Here is a 13,938-nt window from a genome sequence, read left to right as displayed (position 1 = left end):
CGCTGATTAGCTGACCAGCATAAAAACACCATGAACTTACCATCAGTAGTGAAAAATAAAAGCGGCTATATTGTATTGCCTTCCAACTCGTTGATTAGCTGATTTTTAGGGCCTTTACATTATCTCATAAAGCAGATCGAAAATTGGCAATTTTTAGCCTAGTACTCGTCTCAGCTCACACTCTATCAGTTCGGTATGGACATTTTACAAGCAACATAGCATCAAATTTGATAACAGCTTTAATTTTGATTCACCCTCAGCCCTGTCGATGCGGTGGTACGGTGGACGTGAAAGGCCTTCACCCCCTCTCCTGCCGCCGACCGCAGGCCGCTTGCCTCGCCATTGAGCAATCAACGACGTAATCTCAAGAGCACTCAATGCTGCTGACTTTCCCAGTGTACTAGAACCCTCCGGACTGGACAGAGGGGACGGAAAACGCCAGGATGGGATGACTACCTTCCCATTCCGGAATGGCAATTGCCTCATCTGGGATTCCACGTTTGCAGATACGTGGTCCCCATCTGCTTTATTATCATCTGCATCTTCTCCCGGTTCGACCACTGCCTCCGCGGAAGCCAGCAAAGTTGAAAAGTACAAGAATCTTGCCACTCGGCATTCCTTCGTGCCTGTGGCTTTTGAGACATCAGGCGCTTCCGGTCCGCTCACCTCATGCTTCATGAAAGACCTGGGTATCCTTATTGCTCTAACTCCTGCCCCCGTGCTCTCAGATCGAGCAATATTTTTCCTGTAATAGCATAAAAACACTATGAACTTACGTCAGTAGTGCAAAATGAAAACGACTATTTTGTATTTCCTTTTAGCTCGCTGATAAGCTGATTTTCCGGGTCTTTACATCATTTCATAAAGCAGATTGAACATCAAAAACCGAGACTACAACTGGCCACCTCTAGCCTCGTACTCGCCTCAGCTCAACCTCTCTCAGTTCAGTATGGACATCCACAAGCAACATGGCATTAAAACGGAAAAGTTATACCGATGCGTTCAAAAGAAAAGTCATCAAAGTGACAGAGGAATTGGGCAACAGAGAAATCTTAAAATCGATATTATTGAAGCTAACATCAGTGGTTGGAGGAAGAAGAAAGACTGATTATTGAAAGGAAAAGCAACAGTAAAAGCATCAGGACTTGGAAAAAAAGGAAATTTTAGGTGAACACTATATTCGACTACTGCGCGTTTTAATTATTTTCGTGTTATTTTTTGCGCGTGTTAAAATTGATAAATACGGTATTGGCTTATTAACATTAATTGTTAAGTGCTATACTCGATGTTTTTTAAATGTATGAAAAAACGCAATGGTCATCTAGCCACGTCCTCAAAATGGTTATCTAAGGCAGTGGTTCCCAACCTTAAGGTGCTCGCGGAACCCTTTTGGGCTAATTAATTTTTTGCGGAACCCCTCCAATTCAATTATTATAATTTCACTTAAAACATAATAGTAATAACCAAAAACAATTTTAATGTGAACATCGAGGTAATTTTTTATCATAGCATAGTTGTGTAACGTTAGGAGTTATTGTTGACAACTGTATCCTCATATCAGCGGAAGCATTAAGTTATTCTATATTTTTGTTTTGGTGGAAGTATATATTGAAAACCCAGACTCGCATAAGTAAGTCGTTGGAAAAGGTAATAGTTTACGTATAGCCTTTTCTGAGATATCTGGATATTTTGAAATGTATCCCCTCCAAAAATTAAAAAGGGATTCATTTTTATATAACTGATATGACGCTGATTCTGATGTCAAATCAATAAGATGTTCATATTCAATTGATGTTAGATTTGCTGGTATTACTTTAACTTTGAATGGGTTTTGAACCCAATCGTCATCAAATTTACCCGGAAAATATTTCGCAATGTTATCGTCCAAAATCATCAAATGATCTTTGATGTCCTGAAGAACTGTATTTCATCATATTTTCTTTTCTAATTATAATTATAAGAAAAACCTTTTTTGAATATTTTTTGGAATCTCCTATGCAATTATTGTTTCTCATTAAAAATCTTATAAAATTGACCAACTAACTCAAAAGAGAAACAAGATATAAGCGTGGATGTTTTTATATTTTAATAATTAAAAACTATTATTAAATAAATATAATAAATTTCGCGGAACCCCAAACCGCGGACCCCAGGTTGGGAACCACTGATCTAAGGGAAGCAACTGTCAGCAGAGTTGTACTGTCTCTTGTAGGACAGAAAGTTATTCTTTGCATTCAAAAGGTTCATGTGCAATCACTGCAAAAAAAACAGGAAAACTGTCAACCATTTGGCCACCTAGTATACTAAAATGTTAAATAGTAAGTACTTCCGAAGACACAATGAAATTGTAAAGTGCATCCATCTACATTTGTACCGAGCCTATGATATTAAGAGTGGAAGAATGATAAAGGCTCACTAAGTTCAGTCTATAATTTTTAATCATCACGCAAGTGTCGGAAAACAAAATGATGTTTTAAGAAAAAAGGTAATATTTAGGTCAGATAATATTCAATCAATTTTGAATTAATTTTCACTTGCAGAAGATACTACGAGACTATAAAAATTAAGAAGAAAGTTTGAAACGATACATTCTAAATATGTCCATCGTTTCTTGTCATTAACGTTGATCTGCCTCTCAATTTCACAGTTAAAATAGGCTTATCATCCGTCCCGGATAATGGTGCCTTGTCCCGGATTTATGTGTCCCGGAATGTCCCGGATGATCATATTTATTATTATTTAGTATGTGGGATTGTGATCAACTATACAATTATAAAAATTAAACAACAATAAAAATAATTTAATATAACATGTTCCTTAAAAATTATTTGTAATTAGAATGGCGATGGCGACAAATGATCTACGCTAATATTTTTATGTAACAGCATAAAAACTAAAAACTTAAATAAATAGTTAATAATTTTACGAAAATTCTTCTAGTTGCGCTGTCAATTAGTGGTCACTTGTGTAAATGATTGTGCTAATGTTGTTATAACTGTCAAGGTTTTTTTGTAAAAATCTGTTAATTGCACCCTCTATTCAAAGTCGGAAATCTCCACACTTTTTCAAGATCAAATTTGATAACAGCTTTAATTTGATTCATAGTCGATAATGATATATTGGAATTTAATTTTAAAGAGGAAATCTGGAAGGTTTTAATGGATCTCATCATGTGAGTTAACGACATGCTTGTCGTTCATTTTAACCAAAATCCGTAAAGTATTTTTTGGCGGGAAGGTTTAAATGACCGCGTCATGTGTGTTGAGGACATTCTTGTTGTTCATTTTAACCAAAATTAAGAAAATATTTTCTTAAATTTTTTGGTGGGAATGATTTAAGGACTTCATTATTGAGGTTATTCTTGATATGTAGTTTTTTTGGTGAAAGATTTTTGGGAAAGCTCGTCATTGGGGAAAAAGAATTTTGACAGTTATTAGAGACAAGGATTTGATAATTTATCTGTACTTTGTAAATTTGAAATTGGTGCCGCACTGACAGATACACAGAAACACACCATACAATTTTATTATTAAGATATCTTGACTATAACATTTAGCCATGTTTTTAAGCTATCTAATACATACTATACTATTTCAGGTTTGAAGTGAAACTTACCAAATGTCAGCTTTGAATACTGACCAAATATTTTCATTTTGGTTGAGCATAGGGCTATATGGACCCAATCTTGAAATTTTATTTCCGATGAATTCCTTTTTTTTGACAATTTCTTCAATTCCTGAATGACAAGGACCATTGTCTACTACAGGTGTTCTCAACCGGAGGCGAATCGCCCCCCTAGGGGCGAAAATTTTGTACAAGGGGGCGATAATTTTGTACAGGGGGGCGATAATATATTTAATAAAATATTCGAACTTGTTTGGTATTCAAGATGTCTTCTCGCTAGTACATGATGGTTATTTAACATTTATTTATATGTAGTTGTGGGTGCGCACATCGCTTCTTATAAAATTGCTGAAATTATTGCGAAAACTTCCAGTTCTCATACTATCGCAGAAATGTAATAATTCCATCACTGGAAGTAATAATATCGGATGTAATGCATCAAGATGCTTCTAAACTTATTAAAAGTCTACCTCTTAGCAATGATTCGATTCGTCGAAGAATTGATGAAATGGGTGACAATGTAAAGGAAATCCTTATTGAAAGACTGAAGCGAAGTAAGTTTTCATTACAAATTGATGAAAGCGTCATTGTAGATAGTAAAGCTGTTTTAATGGGATTTGTGAGGTTATTTTCGAAGTTTTAATAAAATTTAGGTATTTCGATAATGAATGTGTATTAAATGAGGATTTATTGTTTGTCGAATTATTGGAAACCTGTACAACTGGAATGTCAATATATTCCGTAGTAAAAGGGTTCTTTGAAACAAATGGAATATTATTTGAAAATTTGGTTTCCTGTGCGACTGATGGTGCTATGTCAATGGTTGGAAGACATAAGGGATTTGTTTCTCTTATTAAAAAAGATTATCCATGGGTCATTACGGTTCATTGTATTTTACGTCGCCATCAACTGGCATCGATAATTATATGTCCTGATTTACATCAATCTTTAAATATTGTAATTAAAACAATTAACAGAATAAAAACACGAAGCAAATGTGATCGTCTTTTTAGAAAGTTTTGTAAGGATGCTGGTGAAGATTTTATTCGACTTTTATTACACACGGAAGTAAGATGGCTTTCAAAAGGAAATGCTCTAGAAAGATTTGTTAATTTTTACGATGCAATAGTCGCATTTTTGCAGACAGAAGAAGACTTGGTTTTGACAGAAGAGATAATTTCACGAAAAAATGATATATACAAAAAACAACCAATTAAGGGACAATGCCCAAAAATTTTTAAATTGTGTGTGGACAGGGGGGCGATAAAATATCTAAGGGGGCGATGAACAAAAAAAGGTTGAGAATGCCTGGTCTACTACTAGCACTACTGGGAAATTGTAAGCTTTCCTGGCTTTTTTGGACAAATTCTCAACCATTCATGGGCAGATTCTTTATTAAAGAATCCACGTTTCAATTCATAATGTAATAATCCAAGAGACCCGATGCAACCAATGAAATGTACATTGTCACCTCGTGAACCTGTTGCAACGACATTAGCCCTTGTTCCCTTTTTGAACGACTTTTTTACGGGATATGTGCATGTTGAGATTTGTTTCATCAATAAATAATATCGAAATTTCCTTTGATTGATATTCCAATAATGAAATAATAATATTTTTTTTTTTCTTTATTTAATTGACTATTGCCTTTTTCTGGTTCATACCTGATATCTTTCAAAGAATAACAGGAAACGTTTAAGTGGAATCGAATGGTTTCTTTTGACACATTTAAGCTAAAATTCAAATTTAAAAGAATTCTCAAAGTCTCAAAAGTAATCCTCGGGTTAAGTACGATCTGTTCGACACAATAATTTTTATGTTGATTAAGAAATTTTTTTCTTTCTTTGAATGTCGTTTAGTTACTTTTGCAATTGATCTTGGCGCTTTTTAACGGGAGAAAGTTTGATTTAATTCTTCTCATTTTTATGTACTGAAAATGATCTTATAATCATTTTGTTGGCTAATTAAATATGTCAAAACTATTTTTTAATAATTTTTTCCAAGTTTAATTCATTTATAGGAGTTTAAACTTAACACGTTCATCTGTCCCAAAACGTTTTCAATCGGGTTAAATTAAATGATTTGGAAGATATTCAAATGGGTTGACCTTGTTTGGGTTGACGTTGTTTCATTTATGACATTGCTATTGTTTTGTCAGAAAACATCTTCACTACTTAGTTTATAAGTTAATCAATATAATTAATTTGAAATTTTTATCCGAACTGGTAGTAATTTTTAAGCATAATAATTATCTTTAAACATTTCTTTATGATGTTCTTTGTCTTTACACAACTTTTTCTACAATGAAGGATCAAATTTCGTATTTATTTATATTAGCTAATGATCATAACTTCTTGATTTTATTTTAATTCTATTTTATATTTTTAAAGTAAGTTGAGCAGTTAATTTTTATCAATGAACATAATAAGAATGATGTCGAGACTTGAAAATTTCTCACTAGGTTGAGAATATCAAAATAAAATTAATTAAAAAAATAATAAATTAAAAACACTTTGAAAAATTTTTTGGAAAGTAAGGGGACAACTTCACTGGCTTTAACCAACAAATCTACATTTATTGAGTCAAGACATGTTTAGATTTATCCTACAATACTGTTTGACTGATTTATCAAAAATGAATTTTTTATCTATAGCATAGAGAGCTTACGAAATCTTTCACTCGTCTGATTTAATAGTTTTTATTAAACAACAAGGAAATTCATCATTTACTCATTTTTTATTTATAGAAAATGTTGTTAAACTTTAAAATACAAATTATCAGAGAATGATGGTTAATAATATAATTATTTTGAGCCAAAACATGTATTTGATACTTAAAAAAACTTATTTTTCCTCTCTGAAATATTTTTCTAAAAATAATTTTTTACTCTACACGTTTCAAAATGTATCAAACCTAGTTTCTGACAAAATGAATCTTATTTGAGAGTAACTCTAGTTCCAACGGCCACGGAAATTTCAGTTATTTTAGTATATACTGAAATTGCGGCAGCTAAAAGCTTTTAGTCAGATCTTGGCGTGGTAGTAAGCCATTGTTGTAGTCAGACTATGACTTTATTTTGAACAAAATGTGTCATTTCCAGACAATTAAAAAATATGTCATTTAATTTTGAAAATCAAGAGCTTATAAGCAGGAAAAAAAATATTTATAATCCAATAATTAAAAATCCGATTTCGACAATTTGTTAGGTTTAATTTTGTTGAAATAGGTATTATATCTTCCAAGTATTTAGAAATAAAATACAGTACGACCTCGAAATGGGAAAATTTTTCCCTAATTTTGATGTTTTCCCAAAAAAGGTTTTTCATTAAATTTAGGTCTCTCCTGTTCGGCATCCTACTTAATAATATAACCGAGACGGATAACTAAAATTTTTATTTTTTAATACAAAAATCAGTTAATTTTAATTGAGGGCTTTGAATCTGAATAGATCAAGTACATTTTCCGGAGTCTCTTGCTTAATAACATTTAGCAGCATGGTGAATGCGCATTCCGCATTGTTTGTAACTTGTTGATCATCCAAATGTTCCAGAAATTGTTCGTTTCAGTCCACTTCATCATACTGTTATCAAAAATCGCATTTTCCACAATATCAGAATCTATCAGACTTTCTCCGATGTCCTCTTTTTCCTGACAGTCATATTCCAAAGCTTTTCCAAAGTAATGTTGTATTGAAGTGTCTGTAATCTCGGCCCATGCCAATTTCGAACATGAAATAGCATCCAGTATTGTGATTCTCTTATTGCTTCATCTATTTGTGCTGCAGGATTTTTATCATAAATAATCGTTTTCATAATCCAGTTATTGAAATGATTCTTAAATGTCTTTATCATCCTTTGGTCACATGGCTGAATTAAGGAACTTGTATTTTTTGGAAAAGATATTAGGCCGACGTTTGAAAGTTTGAGAGAAACAGCATGACAAGTTGTATTGTCAATAAAAAATGCTATTTTCCTTCTTTTCTCCCTCATTTCCTCGATAAATCAAGATAACCAATTTTCAAAAATATTTTTTGTCATCCAGTCATCCAGACGAAGAATCATATTCAATGCCAATTTCTTTCAGATCCACCTTTTAATACTCTTGGTAACCTTGTACGCCAAATTATAAGCGGTTTATATTTTTCTCCTGTGTAACTGCAACACAAAAGAAGTGTCATACGTTCTTTTCTTATTTTATGTCCGCTGTGTGACTCATTTCTTTCAACAAAACTCTTTTTGGAAACAACTTTATAAAATAATGCAGTTTCATCACAGTTGATAATGTTTTCTCTCCCATTTCGTAAAATTGGGCATTCAATTCGTATCCAATTTTCCCTTCGGATGATGAGAAACCTTGAGTTAAAATTCCTTCCCTTTTCTTTTTTAGTCGGTATAGCATTTCTTTAGAGATGTTAAATCCTTCATAAATCATTTTATCCTTATGACCACTGTATATCTTTTCACTTTGATTTAGTTTTCTAGGCTTTGGCTTTCTATAATTTATAAAATAACTTTACAAATTGATAATTTCAATTTTTTACCAGGTTAATTAGTTAACTAAATAAGTTACCAGGTTAAATAAATTTTAAAATTATTTTAGTTTTATTTTAATTATTTATTTAAAACGGGTTTGAGAAAAAGTTATCTCATCGAATATAAATTAAATATTATTAATTAGATTACTCTTAGTTGATGTGATGATCTCCTTTTTTTGCACTAATGTCTTTCTCACGGTGGTTATCCGCTAGATCTATTTTCAATTTTCATCCTAAACATTAGAGGACTCAATCCAATCTACAAAAACTTCAACTCGCAAGAGATCTGGAACAACACAAGATATCCATCTGTTGTCTGCAATAGAGAAAAACAACATAACATGGAAGCTCTAAGATTATAAATTACACGCTTATTCGGCACTACGGCCTGGAGTCTAATTCAACCCAAAATTGGAGAAAAGTGTGGTCGTTTTCCGTTAGTGCAAAAATAATAATATTAATACAACAAATACAGTTAATCTAACCGACATTTGCATAAAAAAGAAACTTATCTATGCATGTAAATAAATGGAGAAAGAATATAGAGAAATTGAAGTTATAATCCAGCTAATTAAAGTTACAATATAGAGAAATTGAATATAGAGAAATTGATGTAGGTCAAAAGCAATCTTTCCTGCATAGAAGATTGCTTGATGCGGGATATCGGCAGAGGTTGCAATCTATCGTGAGTAAACTAACATACCATAGGCTTCCTCCGTGATGATTGTTGCGCCTGGAGTTGTATATGGATAGATTTCTACACTTTTATCAGTTAAATTGATATATAGATGTACCCTCACTACCGTAATCCTTATATTTGAATATATAAGTATACATTGGGACCCATTTGTGAATATGCACATTTTCTGGCCGTCAGCAATACTACAAAGTCAGTAAGTTAAAATACAGAAGGTTGAGGGGATGACTGATTTTTGGCCTCTGGAAAATGATACTTTAATGTTAGAATAAGATTTGTACAGTTTTAATGCGCCTAGACGTGCAAAGGCATCTACGTTTACGTGACGAATGCCTCCACACTGATACAGTGATTTAGTGATTCAAAATATTTGAATGTACATAAACCATAGGTGATTCAATCCATCAAATGAGTTGTTTAGTATTCTCTTTAGCGAGTCTCCTTTACAGAAACTGGTATTCATAAAATGTTGATTACAATCGCTTCAAGTTTGTTAAGTTCGCGAATATTTCTCCATTTGGAAATGTAACGTTGCTTAAAATTTGAATTGCTGTTGTGTGTCCCTCAGCATTTGCTCCATTGAATTCACAATTTTCCAATTCTCTAATTCAAATAAGCAATTTTTCAAAAACAGTTTTGTTAAGTCACAGTCACTTTGGACCACTAGATCAACAAAAAGTAGGACAAGTGAAAGCATTCTTATCAAAGCTAATATTTTATCGCGAATAACTCATTGGTTAGACAACAAATAAATTAAAAACTTTATTAACTAAATCCAAAACCGAAAATAATAAGAAATTAAGTAATTATTGATCCTAGTTTTTGGAAATTTTTCTCATCTTGAGGGGTCTCCATAACTTATTATTTCCACATTTACTTTCATGCTCAGAGTCATTTATAATTTGTCAATTTGTTTCATCTGGGGTTTTCGCATTATTAGTTTGTCATTGCAAACAACTGCCGTAATGACTTCTTTATTAGGCATATTAATTCGCACTTCTATGCTCCACCACGATGCTTTCTAGTGTCTTTTTCATTACAAGTGCCAGAATGTATGTTCTCGTCGGGCCTTGAACAAATAATCTTTCGATATAGGAGATAGAACACTTTGTAATACTTTTAAACCTACTCCGTCCCTATTCACAAAAAGATAGAACACTATTTTTTTCATGATTGTCGATTAAATCATATATTTTTACTGGAATGCCACATTTATTAAAGCAGATGGAGATTGTGTATTATTTACGTCCATCCAAGCAGTGCTAATCCACGGATAGCATATAAGAAAAAATTTTAGGCAGGTGGTGTCGCAGTGGTTTCTGTTTCAAAAGCAGTCAAGATGATTAACAAAGGAATTGTAGAGAATTGAGCAAGAGGAGAAATGCCTGGTTTCAATTACCTACAAAACACTGATTGGATGCCACCTACGTCGCACCGACTGCTGAAATCAATTGACGAGATGTCTGATAGATGGAATGATTGAGAAGGAGAGGGAAGAAGTTTGCAGTATTGTGAGCAAGTGTTGGACTGCCCCATCAATCTAGGGTGTAATACTACAAGACAGTCGACGACCATCTCTGCTACAAGACGGAAATAGTCGACCCCACCAAGAAAGTCTCCCATTTTACATGTGTAGAGGAGGTGATACAAATCTTAGAGGCCTATTCGTAAGCACATTAATTGTCTCTGTTCTCTCTGCAGCCCGACAACCTCAACCGACTAGGGCCTTTCTTCAACTTGGCGGTTTTTCACTGCGAAGTGAAGGAGATGCCTCAAAAGACAATAGAAATGGCGGAACAGCCCGTGGCGACACCAAAGGAGTACTCCACAACAAACACTCCATTTTCATTGCCAAACTCATCCTGGACAATATATCCGTTGGCCCCCATTCTTATATTCCCTCAATATTCCACAAGCTGACACACATCCCAACTTCATTAACTCTTCTTTGCTGTCGATCCGCCTCTTTCTGCCAGATTCATAGGCCAGGATACAGCTTTCGTGTGTTTGACAAGTTTCACTGATGTCTCGTGGTGGCTATTTCCTTCATTCAGTCGCTTATTGATTGCCCCAACATCCATTGCAATACTTGTTACGTGATTCGCCCCCGTGGCTGAGAGTTTATGTTTTTTTAACTGCTCGTGATTCACACACTTGTCATGGAAATTCTACGCTCCTTTTCTGAATTTTCCTTGGACACAAATGTGGCTCATTTCAGCAAAGTCTGGAGGAAACAAGGTCTTGACTTTCCGGTAGATCAAATGTGTCAACGAGAAAAACGCATTTTTCCGTGAAATTTTTCCTTTCGTGAAGTCATCCATATGATTTTTCCTAAAATACAGATATTAAAACTGCTCTTCCGGAGAATGAGGAAAGTTGGGGCAAAACTTGATGATCTTATATCTGCGGTTAAAAGTGGAATCATATTTATCAAATCACATTTTTAGACTTGTATTTCCTTATTTTCGACCCGACCCAGACCAAAGTCAGGGGGATAATTACCACACGAGTTATCGAAGTGAAAGGACTATTCAACGGTATTGAAATGACTAGTGAAGAAGTATTGTCTTGAGTATTCATTATAGTTACTCTGGAAACACCTGCTGACTCCCATTGGAATTACCCGGGGGTACTTGACTGGGTGGAGAATGTTCGAGGATAAGTGGCTTTTATATGCTGAGAACTGTTCCACGGACTACATCGTCGAAATACTCTCGCCAGACACTGTTTAATTTTAAAATAATAAGTTAGTTTAATTGGAGATATACATACATGCCTCTCTACATGGCGAATAACTACTATAGCACTGTATCAGTGATATTTAGATATTTTAAGAGTGAATCTAAAAATGAAAACAATTTCACATGCATAAGGGCGTATGATTCATATAATGGATATCCAATTTTATTCCCTTTTATTCATTCATGTATTTAACAAAATAAATTGATATATATGTTAGATCAACCTCGAACTGGTCAACAATTGAGAAAAGGAAGATTTATCTAGAAAATCGTTTTGAGTTAGTGGTCTTTAAATTTAAATACTTTTTATAGTTTCTCTCAATCAAAAAACAGTGCAAGAAAGTGGCGATGAACCAGGGGTGGCTAACCAGTCGATCAGTCAAAAAAATAAAAACTGAACAAGCATGAATTAGACTTTTTGCGTATTCTATTTTGAGTTCATTCCAAAATGATGATATTTCTGCAAATAAATGTTCCTTTTTCAAAAATTATCTTGTTTTGATTTTTTTTAATAAAAGCCCAAACATTCTCTATAGGGTTTAAATCTAGGCTTTGTGCAGGCCACGGTGCAATTCGATATTATTTATTTGAAAAAAACGCCTTGCTATTGCTGAAGTATGTTTCGGATCATTGTCTTGTTGGGAAATAAGATCTTTAATTTCGATTTTGTTCAGAAATGAGATAAGATTATTCGTTAGTATGTTAGCATACAAAGCTCTATCCATCTTCTCTTTTATCCAAACCAAATTACTAAATCCATATGGCACCCCATACAATGATATTTCCCTTACTGAATTTTACTGTTTTTCTCTCTACATTAAAAATGTATTTGAGTTAAAATCTAGGAATTTCCTTTTGATAAAACTCTGACATTGCAAACGCTAATCGATTCGCACACGAATTCACGAGAGATGAAGGCATCTTTCAAATCTATTGCCTTGGCAATCCAAAATTTTAGAAACCAGTCACATTCAGATTCCTTCTTTATAGTAGTCAATAAATATTTAGTTTACATTGTCAAAAATGAGTTACATTCAGAATTCAACAAGGATATGTAGCGAGATAAAATTAATGGTATCAGTGAAAGTTTTTTTTGATACCATTCGACATCGCACATTATTTACTGAAAAGTGAAGCGCCTTTAAGTCAGAGATGTCTACCTACATCTTGGACTGATTGATCTCCCGAATATGCTGGATATAATAATGGCAGTTCAGTTAATGTGACAGGAGGACTTGTCTGAAGGGATGGGAAAGGATATCATAACCCGAACATATAAGCGTTAATAGTGAATTAGTGTGTTAAGAACGAGCCTTGTTTTGGACGGGGAGATACAACTTGAACTCTGCGGGGAGTTCGTCCTCGAAGTAGAGCCTCTCGGAGAAAAAGACTCGTCGAATGCGGCAGTTTGCATGTATCTAGAATGGGGAGAGGGAGTGACCTGGACCCTCAATGTCTCGATGTAATTAGTCCCGTAGGCACGTCTGGTGAAGTCCGACAGGTTGAACTGTATTTGGTTCCACCCGTCGTCGAGTCGCATGGGCATAGTGCAGATGAAGGGCTTAACTCGGGTGGTGCTTTGGTAGTTGCTGGCACGGAATCGTCGTTTGACGTTTTTGTCGTCGAGAACTTGGACTTCGAAAGTGAAGTACTTTTTGAGGTTTTTGATGATCATGACAAGAAAGGGGAGTTTGATGCCGAGAGTGGACAAGTCCATAGGACAGGTGATGTAGGTGGTGCTAAGGAGTGGGGGGAATGAGTGGACCTGACATTAGTGCCGGCAATTTCGAGGACGAGTGACTGGATGTCGTTGTCGGTGATTCTCTTGATGTGTCCGTTCTTGACCTGTGGTAATGATAGAGGAGATGTGCCTGTTTGTCCCATATTTGGAGTGGCTTACTGCCAATGCTGTACAAAATGGACAACATGCCGCTTTGGAAAGTATTTGTGAACATTGTAAAATAGGATGGTTATCATGACAACTATATTGATAGTAAATGAGACTAATTCAATTAATATGATTTTATCAGTTTTCGATGGTATATACAGGGTTGGCATAAAGTCCTTCAACTCAAGCCATAAAAGTGTAGACATAAAGCTATGCAACAGTCGGTCGCTTATTCACAAAATTCAAAAAAACGGGCAATGTTCACGACAAGGAGAGAAGTGGTCGCCCTACAGTGACTATTGAAACTCGTAAAATAGTCGTTAATAAAGTTATACAAAGTCCAAATAAATCAGTTTGTTAATTTCCTTGAGAGAAACTATCGAATGGGCCTCTCGATCGCCTGATCTTAACCCAATAGATTATTATTTTAGGGGACATCTAAAACAGTTAATGT

At 34.3% G+C, this 13,938-nt stretch overlaps 1 pseudogene; it reads right to left on the bottom strand.

Annotated features, from left to right (window-relative positions):
* Positions 1-12,857: 12,857 nt before the first annotated feature.
* LOC115226946 lies at positions 12,858-13,551 on the bottom strand (annotated as a pseudogene).
* Between the last annotated feature and the right edge of the window lie 387 nt (positions 13,552-13,938).

This window comes from Octopus sinensis, unplaced genomic scaffold, assembly GCF_006345805.1.
Source record: "Octopus sinensis unplaced genomic scaffold, ASM634580v1 Contig00589, whole genome shotgun sequence".
Lineage (NCBI taxonomy): Eukaryota > Metazoa > Mollusca > Cephalopoda > Octopoda > Octopodidae > Octopus > Octopus sinensis.
Note: the sequence above shows the minus strand (reverse complement) of the source record. Positions and strands in the feature narration are given on the sequence as shown.